Source organism: Aythya fuligula, chromosome 1 (genome assembly GCF_009819795.1).
Source record: "Aythya fuligula isolate bAytFul2 chromosome 1, bAytFul2.pri, whole genome shotgun sequence".
NCBI classification, from domain to species: Eukaryota; Metazoa; Chordata; class Aves; order Anseriformes; family Anatidae; genus Aythya; species Aythya fuligula.
In genome coordinates, this window is record NC_045559.1 from 51,205,247 (window position 1) to 51,214,767 (window position 9,521).

Here is a 9,521-nt window from a genome sequence, read left to right on the forward strand (position 1 = left end):
AACTGTGAGGGTTGATTTCAGGATGAATTAGTGCTTTAAGAGAAATTCAGAGACAGAGCAGAATACCTTTTATCCCATCTTGGAAGTAAAAGTGGAGAGAGTGACAGACTTGTTTTTGTTTCATATAAGGCAAATAATAAACTACAGTATCTTCAAAAAAAAAAAAAAAAGAAGTAATAAAAATTCTTTGTGAACCCTGATATTCATCTTAAAGACTGTAAACAGATGTATACTTGTAAAAAAAATTGTCAAGATAAATGTTACACAGTAATACACAATCACTTCTTCTTTGCTGTGATCTTCTCCTATTTCTGTATGACATATATTTACATTGCAAGAATAATGAATCCAAGGCACAAGGCCCTGACTCTGTTCTTCTCTACACTTTTGGAAATCAGAGTGGAGATATGATTACATAACTAAGGAAATCAGCATCAGAACTGTGTCCCTCATCTCCATATATGACTTAGAAACACCTAGCACACATTGAAAGGTGCATTAAGAAAGAACAATTATAAGAAATAAGTTTTTATTTGTTTGGTTTTGTTTTTTTTCCACTGCCTCATGTTGGAAGACCCTGAGAACTTGACCCATTGATGAATAAGGCATAAATCTGCTAAGCAGCTATGAATATATTCAATATAGTGGCATCTAAGGACTTGGGAAATTCTTTTCATTGTTCTGACCTTAAAGGGTCAATACTCTGATCTCCTGGAAATGAAACATTGTTAACTGTTTTCTTGTTTTTTGAACATTAAAGGGCATCTAAGATGAAGCAGTCAAGACGTGGACAGAATAGATTTTTTCCCTAGCTAAAATATGTATCAAGATCCTGGTTACTCACATAAGACTCATAAATGATGGATGCTATTTTCCATACTTTCTGAAAATTTTGGGAGACTTAATGGCCTGAAGGATTCCTCATATAATTTACTTGAGCTTCTAATTATCAGAAGAAAGAGCTCCTTCTCACTATCATTGACCATAATTATGTCTTTTAAGGCAGTATGAACAAAAATTACAATAAAACATTGTCACTGTATACAGGTCCATTATCACAGACTTTGAGGTAAGTAGTAACTTCACCTTGTTTATGATCACAAAGAAGTAAAGTCCACCACACTTGATACCATTCTCCACAATTTCCTCAAAAATAACAGCCAGAAGAGAGAGAAACAGTTGAAGAGCTTTGGGCACCAGCTGCCATAGGATACATGACACAGGAAAAGTGGGTCTAATTGAACAATGAGCATTTTAGTCAGTTATCTTCTATAAATGTTCCATGATTCCCTTTTTGGAGCCAAAGTGGAAATGATAATGCCATCTGGCTCTGCTGTCTTGACTAACGTCGATGTAGGTACAGAAATATGTCCTAGAAGTCATAGCATAGTCTAAACAATGATATGTAGCTTATACATCCAGTGAGCCTTTCCTTCACTTCATCATGCAGCAATTCCTTTGGATTGGCTCAGTCTTCTCTTCCTACACAAAAGATCTGTCTTTGAGTCACTGCATATCCTTGCTTTCTTTCTTCTTATTGGACAGGACAGGATGAGGGCCATTTTGCTTTTGTACCCATTAAAATGCTGCTCCCACTAAAATAGCTTATGTGGCTCAGACTTGCAAACTTAAAATTCTCACCTGCAATTTAAGAATCCTATCAGAAAGAATTCTATCAAAGAGAAAAAAAAAATACAGATAGGAAAAAGGGAGTATGGTCTAAACAACTTTGTAGCAAGCCATTGACTCTTCATACTCTTTTCCAAGCCTGGAAACAAAATAAACACAGACACTCAACTGTTTTTGTTATCATGTTAGTATTATGTTAGTATTCTGAAAAGTAGATTCCACTCAATTATATATTGGACAAATTACATATTTGTCTTCCAAAATGGCCCCAAACAACTATATGATAATGTCATATTTAAGTATAAATATGGTGTTTGATACATATGCTGAACATCAAGTGAACTTTTAATATGAGTAGTGAACAACTGATCAGTAACTTTTGGCAAGAACAAGATAGCAAGGTGGGTGGATATATTTCTATACAGCCTCTAGGGAGGTAACCCTGTGCTATCCCAGTGTTTCTAGGTACATCTGTGATATCTCTCAGCACCCTATATTTCAGGAAGTCAGCCTGTTTGTGAAGTTATTGTAAGGTAGCAGCGGGCATAAGTAAAACACTGCAAATATAGTACTTGGCCAAAAGTAGCCTCCCCTGCAGGAGTTTGTTTATAAATTGCTTTGGTCCACTTGACAAGGTCAAATCCATTCTCTTAATGATGAATCTCATCTGTTCTGGTGCAGAAAGAAATGTTTTCTTTCACTTCTACGTGTGGTAAGAGCTCATTCATCTCTGTATGTTCTAAAGGGAAATCTTGCTACATCAGAGAGAGAAGGAGTATTCAGAGGGCAACTGATGGCCAGGAAGATATATTGAATTCACTTTCCTGGGACAGACATTCAAATGGTAACAAGTGATAGAAAACAGCTCTATATTTCAGCATGATGTGTGTTCTCTCTCTTATGATTAAACCCCCTGTGGGCCATCTGCATTTAATGGGTTAGAACTACTTTGTAGCTGCAGTTTTTTCCTTTCGTGGCTCTTATTTATTTGAGAGGAGACCAAGCTGCATTCTTAAAAGTGCAGTATGTAGGAAACACTGCCAAAAGAATGAGAATTAAAAAGTAAATTTATGAGCCAGTGTTGTTTTAAGCATTTAGCAGCACAAATAGGAAGTGTAGATAAATGTGGACATATAAGTGACTCTCTGTTTATCTCAGTTACAATATTTGCCTAAATTCCTGAAGAGAAGTAGCCCGATTAGTTTATATAAGGGTTAATGCTCTGCCTCTAGACTATCAGTTTAGCATATGTGTAGAACTGCAGAACTGTTTTCAAATTAAAACACTTAGAGTAGGTCTCCCGAAAAAGAAAGGAAAAACAAACAAACAAACAAACAAACAAAAAACATCGTCCAGTCCATCCCTTTCTCTCCAATGTTTACAAAAGCAAAATAATAACAATAATAGAAAAAAATATGGAAAATAATGTAATCAATTAGATGTAAAACAATGATTTAATAAAGTTCAGTGTTTTTAAAATAGCTGAATGGACTACCTAACAAGAAACCATTCATATAAACTAATAATGTTGTTCCAGGACAATTTGATTTAGAGCTGTAAATGTATTATGTATTTATTAAAGATCATATTCTGTTCTCAAGTCAAGTCCCTGGAAAGACTCCCACTAACTTCAATTAGTATTTGATCATAAGGAGATTTTTGAGTAGAGTTAGGAAAATTTCATCCCTCTTTGCCAACACTGAATGCTCTGGCTCCAAATTTTCAATAAACTCCCAGTTAATGATTGCATTCTCCTCTTTTCTCATTGTATATATTACCTAAGCATTTGCTAAATAATACTCACTAACTCAGATCTTTAATCCAATCCTTTTTTTTTATTATTTTTTCTAAAAGGTTCCCAAAGTTATTCATTATTTTATTTACCCTATCTGTTTAAGTTACTTCTGACATTTTTCAATATGTAAATATGTATTTCATTATATATTAAGATGTTTATGAAGACTAATGAAAAAATCATTTACAGTACTCTAGAAGCTGAGTTGTTCCCACTTTGAAAGAAGTATGCGATGAGCATGCTTTATATGGTCTATTTCACTCTTAAAGATCTCATTTTTAATAGTTTAAATAAATAAATAAAAAGAATGACTAAATATACCGGAGTAAATATAGTCTTATAGAGATTCAGATACTTCTACCTCTCTTTGAGGACACGGTTTAACAAAGCTTCCATTTTAATTTAACTCTTTCTGAGAAGGGAAAATCATGAAAGTGTTAACTAGGACTTTATACCACCTACAAACAGTTTGTTAATCATTATCAGAGTGGATTTTGCTCTGTTTTTAACATAAAAGGCTTTTAACTCTCTTAGATATCCCTCTCCATATCAATAAAGTAAGTGCTCATTCACAGAACAATTTTGCAGGCAAGAGTCTAATCCCTTGCAACTACTGGATTATAGCAGAAGATTTGGCACAGTGGGACAAAACTGTGGTTGGTAAGTACATATGGATATTCTCACAGGAGTACAAGGCAGGCAGGATCAAGCCTATTTCCTTTATTTTTATTAATTAAAGGATGCAGAGATCATCATTAATCTCCCCAGCTTCTGAGAGATGAAGTGGCTAGTTGCTGATGGAATATGAAAGCTTGCTATATTTGGGATAAGAACATGGAAAAATGCTCACATAACATCAAATTGTGAGCCAATCAAAAAGTACTAAGTTTTACTTTTTTTTTTTTTTTGCGGGGGGGGGGGTTGTAAGAGTTATTCACTTGGATAAATATTATTGCCTATACATTGATGGATTTATTAGTCTAGACTACTGCTTATTCCTATGGGAATAATCATTGTACTGAAGGTGGGTAGCATGAGCTAAGTTTTGACCTATTTATTATGAGGACTTACAACAGCTGTTTGAGAAGATAACATATTGTGAAAAAATCCACTGTTTGTTTGGTTTTTTTTTTTCATATATTTAAAAGTCAATGACATCTCATGTGTGGACAGTATTTGAAGAAACTGAGTTGGTCAAGAACAACATAATCTTTCTATTATTTTTTAGAAGAACAAAAACAACAGAAAGAAACAGGTCAATATCTCAAATACATCTTATGTGAGAGTGTTATGATATGTCCTTCACTTGTGTTGTAGTTTAACCTAGATGGTAGCTAAGCACCACACTGACATTCACTCACCCTCTCCTCCACTCAGTGGGGCAGGGGGAGAGAATCAGAAAAAAGCAAAAGCTTGTGGGTTGAGGGAAAGGGAAGGGAAGGGAAGGGAAGGGAAGGGAAGGGAAGGGAAGGGAAGGGAAGGGAAGGGAAGGGAAGGGAAGGGAAGGGAAGGGAAGGGAAGGGAAGGGAAGGGAAGGGAAGGGAAGGGAAGGGAAGGGAAGGGAAGGGAAGGGAAGGGAAGGGAAGGGAAGGGAAGGGAAGGGAAGGGAAGGGAAGGGAAGGGAAGGGAAGGGAAGGGAAGGGAAGGGAAGGGAAGGGAAGGGAAAGAAGAAGAAGAAGAAGAAGAAGAAGAAGAAGAAGAAGAAGAAGAAGAAGAAGAAGAAGAAGAAGAAGAAGAAGAAGAAGAAGGAGAAGAAGAAGAAAATCAAGTGATGAATAATGCAATTGCTCACCACCCACTGACTGATGCCCAGCCCATCCCTGAGCAGCATTTCCCCCCACCCCAGCCAGCCACCCTCAGCATGACAATGTATGGTGTGGAAGATCCCCTTGGCCAGTTTGGGTCAGCTGTCCTGGGTCTGTCCCCTCCCAGCTCCTTGTGCACCCCCAGCCTCCTCACCATCAGGGTGGTGTGAGAAGCTGAAAAGTCCTTGGCTTAGTGCAAACTCTGCTCTGCAACAATTAAAACATCAGTGTGTTATCAACATTATGCTCATTGTAAATCAAAAACACAGCACCATACCAGCTACTAGGAGGAAAATTAACTCTATCCTAGCCAAAAACAGAACAACCTGCATGCCACAGCTTTGTGGTGCAAGGGAAACTGGCCTTGCTCCAGAAAGTTGGTGGATTCACTGGTCTGACTGTCACTGTGCTTTAATGTTCTGCCCTCATGCTGCCTTGAAAATGCACAGGGAAAAAAAAATCTAAAATGCATGATTAGTGAATGTAGAGACCAGATTTCTCTCCCCAGAATAATCCTTTAACTTACCAATATGTTTTTATTAGCAGTGACAGTCATGCACCTGCAAGTCCTTTTGAGTAAATTTTTGGATTCAGTATATCCTTCCCTAAACCCATGCCATTCTTGCAAATGGAGATAAGGAAGGCAGCAATAAAATAATTCTTATTTTCATAGGTCCTGGTGAAATTTAGGTAACGGAATTTACTCAAGAGAAGGAATGGCAGGACATGTGTTTAGGTTTTCTCCTTGCTCTGTCACTGCACACTGACTGTCCTCCCAGAAGATTATTCTGCCATTTCCAATCATCATACCTGCACACTGCACCTCTCATACATATACTTCACATTCAGGGTTTGCCCATTCTACTGCTTATTTTACACAATTTAAATCTGAAATATGTTCTTCCAACTACTTCAACTTTACATTCTGGATATTTACTTAATAAGTTTGCTTATGTTGCCAATATTTCAGATAATAATTCACCAGTTTACCACAGCTGTTTTGTGTTGCACTGGCAATACAAAGCAGCTGTAAACCAAGTTAAACCATATATGTATTTCAGCTTCTTTGGGCTGCTCAAGACTGATACAAAATAACTGGGATAAATAAGTAGCCATTGGAATGAGCTTTGTGTACCTCACACATACTATCCTTCTGATAACAGACAAACCTGTTCTAGATCACTGCAGACGGATAGGAAGGGTGTATTCTCAAGATTACATGAGTTGACCACTTGTAACTTGGGTATGGAAGTGCTGGGAAAAAAAATAAATAAAAATCATTGCCTTATCAAAGAAAGAACTTTCCCTGGAAACACCTTGAATTTTAGCAGTTTAAGTGTTCCAAAATTAGTTTTTACCTTTGATCAGACAGGCAAATATTTAGAAATGTATCAAGAAAGCATTAGTTCATCTCTGTCATTTTGAAAATACTGAATTTTATTATTTGCAAACAAAAGCATTTATTTCTATCATTTAAAAAATCACAATATTAAATACACTGCATTGCTTGTATTTGTTCAATGATATACTTCAGGGCCTTACCATAAAGTTTACAGTCAAAACAAAATGCTTTTATTATATTGAACTGGAATTTTTCAACACTTGACAGCATAAAATATTATGACAGTAAAGAAGGCAAGTAAGAATTACAGTTCATTTCAGTTTATTCTCAGCAACAAAAGTTGCCTTCATTGATACATTTCTGTGGTATGTAACACTGCCAATTAAATTTTAGGTAGAAATCAGCGGTGTCAAACTCTTCTGACCACCTTTATGGTAAGCAGACAGGGTCTTTAGCTGCTAATTGCAGTGTTGTCCATTACTGACCTGAGTCTGTACAAATCTTAAAAAGCAGTTTTAATTTTCATAGATGAATTTACACCCGTGGGGGAAAAAAAAATATAAAATTCGAACACAGGCTTAACATTTTCAAATTGTTGACGAATCAGTCATAGGAGGAAAAAGAGCTCAGCACTATGTCATCACAAATTCTTCACAGTAATAATTACAACAATATTTCACTTTCTCTTTTAACAGGATAGGGACTCTTTGCCCAGAAGTTCTATAAATTTACTGCTCAGCATTACATGATGATCACATATCTCAAACATTAGTTAAAGTACTTGGCAGGAAGGCCATGTAAATCACCTCCTTTTGTTTTTAGTGCATCTGCCACATGTTGAAGGAGCAATAAAAACATTAGTTGCTCATGCTAAGAAATCATTAAGTGGATAAAATCAAAGCACAAGAACACAAGTCCTGTCAAATGTGAGAGTGGGAAATAAAATAATCTACCTTGAATTTAAACTTACTGGAATAACTTGCATTTACTGAAATGCCTCTTTTCTAGAATTTTCTTATAAGAGAACCCTACAAATAGCCTTGTTGACTTTATTTGCACTATTTCTGGAATAAGGAGCTACTCATCTTGGTTAAAAAGTCTGAGTCTGGACTTCAGCCAGTGTAGGCCAGATTCTGCCATCCTTACCAAAGCTGAATAGTACCTTAAGCTGGGCTTGATTATGAACCGATTACTCATGTTGTGGTGAGCAGCCCTTTGCATGAATAGGGCCATTGTGAATAAACAGTTACAAGTGATTCACAATTTGGCCTATGTGAGTAGTCTCACTCATATCAATGCACCTACTCATGGAGTAAAGCACTGCTGAATAAAAGTGGCAGAATGTGACCCTGTTGTAGTACTTGACATCTAACACGAAGATACTTTTTCATTAGCTAAATGAAATGCTGCAACCAACAGACTATCATTCATTCTTTGAGACGAGGCTGATGCAAGAGCATGACAAGCTAAATGCAGGTCTGCAACTTATCACACCTCAGGTTTAATGAAGGGTTGAATACCTGTTTGCCCAATGCATAAAGTTATGCTAGCAACATGTAACAAATAATTTCCATTCCTAAAACTGAGGAAGAAAATTTAACTAGAACTCTATCTCTTTTACTTAATTATAATCAGCAGGAAGATGACAGTCTTTTATTTTCCCCTTTGATTTTGAAGTCTTCAAGCATCTAAAAATTTTGTAGTTTTGAAAATTTATTTTAATTTTCCCCAAGCATTCTGTCAGTGCAATAAATTCCTAGGAATTGTTTAATTTTATTCTTGACATAAAATGCCTTGCAACAATTAACTTTTTTCCAGATTTCACAAGACAATAATTACAAATTCTGCTATCAAAATAAATAAGCAAGCTGAATGACAGGCAACAATTAAAAATGGCTCAAAGTTTGACAGCTTTTGCTTCTTTATCCAATAATGATGATCTAATAAATATTATCTGGAAAACAATTTGACATGTTCTATATACTATACTTAAAAAAAAAAAAAAAAAAAAAAAAAAAAAAAAAATTATGAGGAAACTGAAAAAAAAAAAGAAAAAAGAAAAATAAAAAACATATTTTAGAACTAGAAATAGTTTGACCTGCTTACAAGAAAAAAAAAAAAAAAAAAAAAAAAAAAAGGAATGCACTTGTATTTCCACTTCTGTATGTAGAGCAAGTATCTATATAAAAGTGGTGTCTTTACCTGTACTAATAAAAATCTTTTTACTTTAAATCTTAAGACTCATTTTATTACTGTCTAAACAGACTATAAAAAGGAAAAGGTATGTGCTAACCAGAATGCTCTTTCCCAGTTCTTCAGGCCAAAGTTGAAGTTCATTTTTAGAAGGAGAATAAAATTAGGAAACCACAAATTGAAGTGTATGTATGTGTTAAACATTGAGTTTATTACTAGTAGCAAATATGACAACCCTAGTTTCAATCAGCTAAGAATTAGCTGTGAAATTCTCATTTTCAACTGATCCTAATAGTTTCAAAGTTAAGTTTATTTATTCCACTGAAAGACTGAAGAATGGACACATCCCAACACATCTCCTATTTTTATTTTCAAGTTTAGCCTCATGAGTAGGAGCAGAGACAATCTGGGAGTTCTTCTGAGTACATTCTTATTAGTTCTGGTAGTTCTGCTTTTGCAGTGATGAAATGTGCTTCCCTGATCTTCCCTTCTCCCCTCACCCGCCCTCCCTTTGTAACTAATGGCCACAGAGAAAAGCAAGAAGGAGCATGGGGTGCCCAGAGAGTTGTATCCTGTTCTAATCACAGCCATGCGAGTCCTTCTTTATTTCAATTAATTTACTTTGCCTTTATGAACCTGAGAGACTGACTGTTGCTTTCAAAGAGGCTGACATTTCACTCATCTGAAGGAGCTTGGAATGTGACAGGGGAAAGGGAGGAGAAGTAAATCAAAGCAGATAGCAATTCTCCAGATGTAA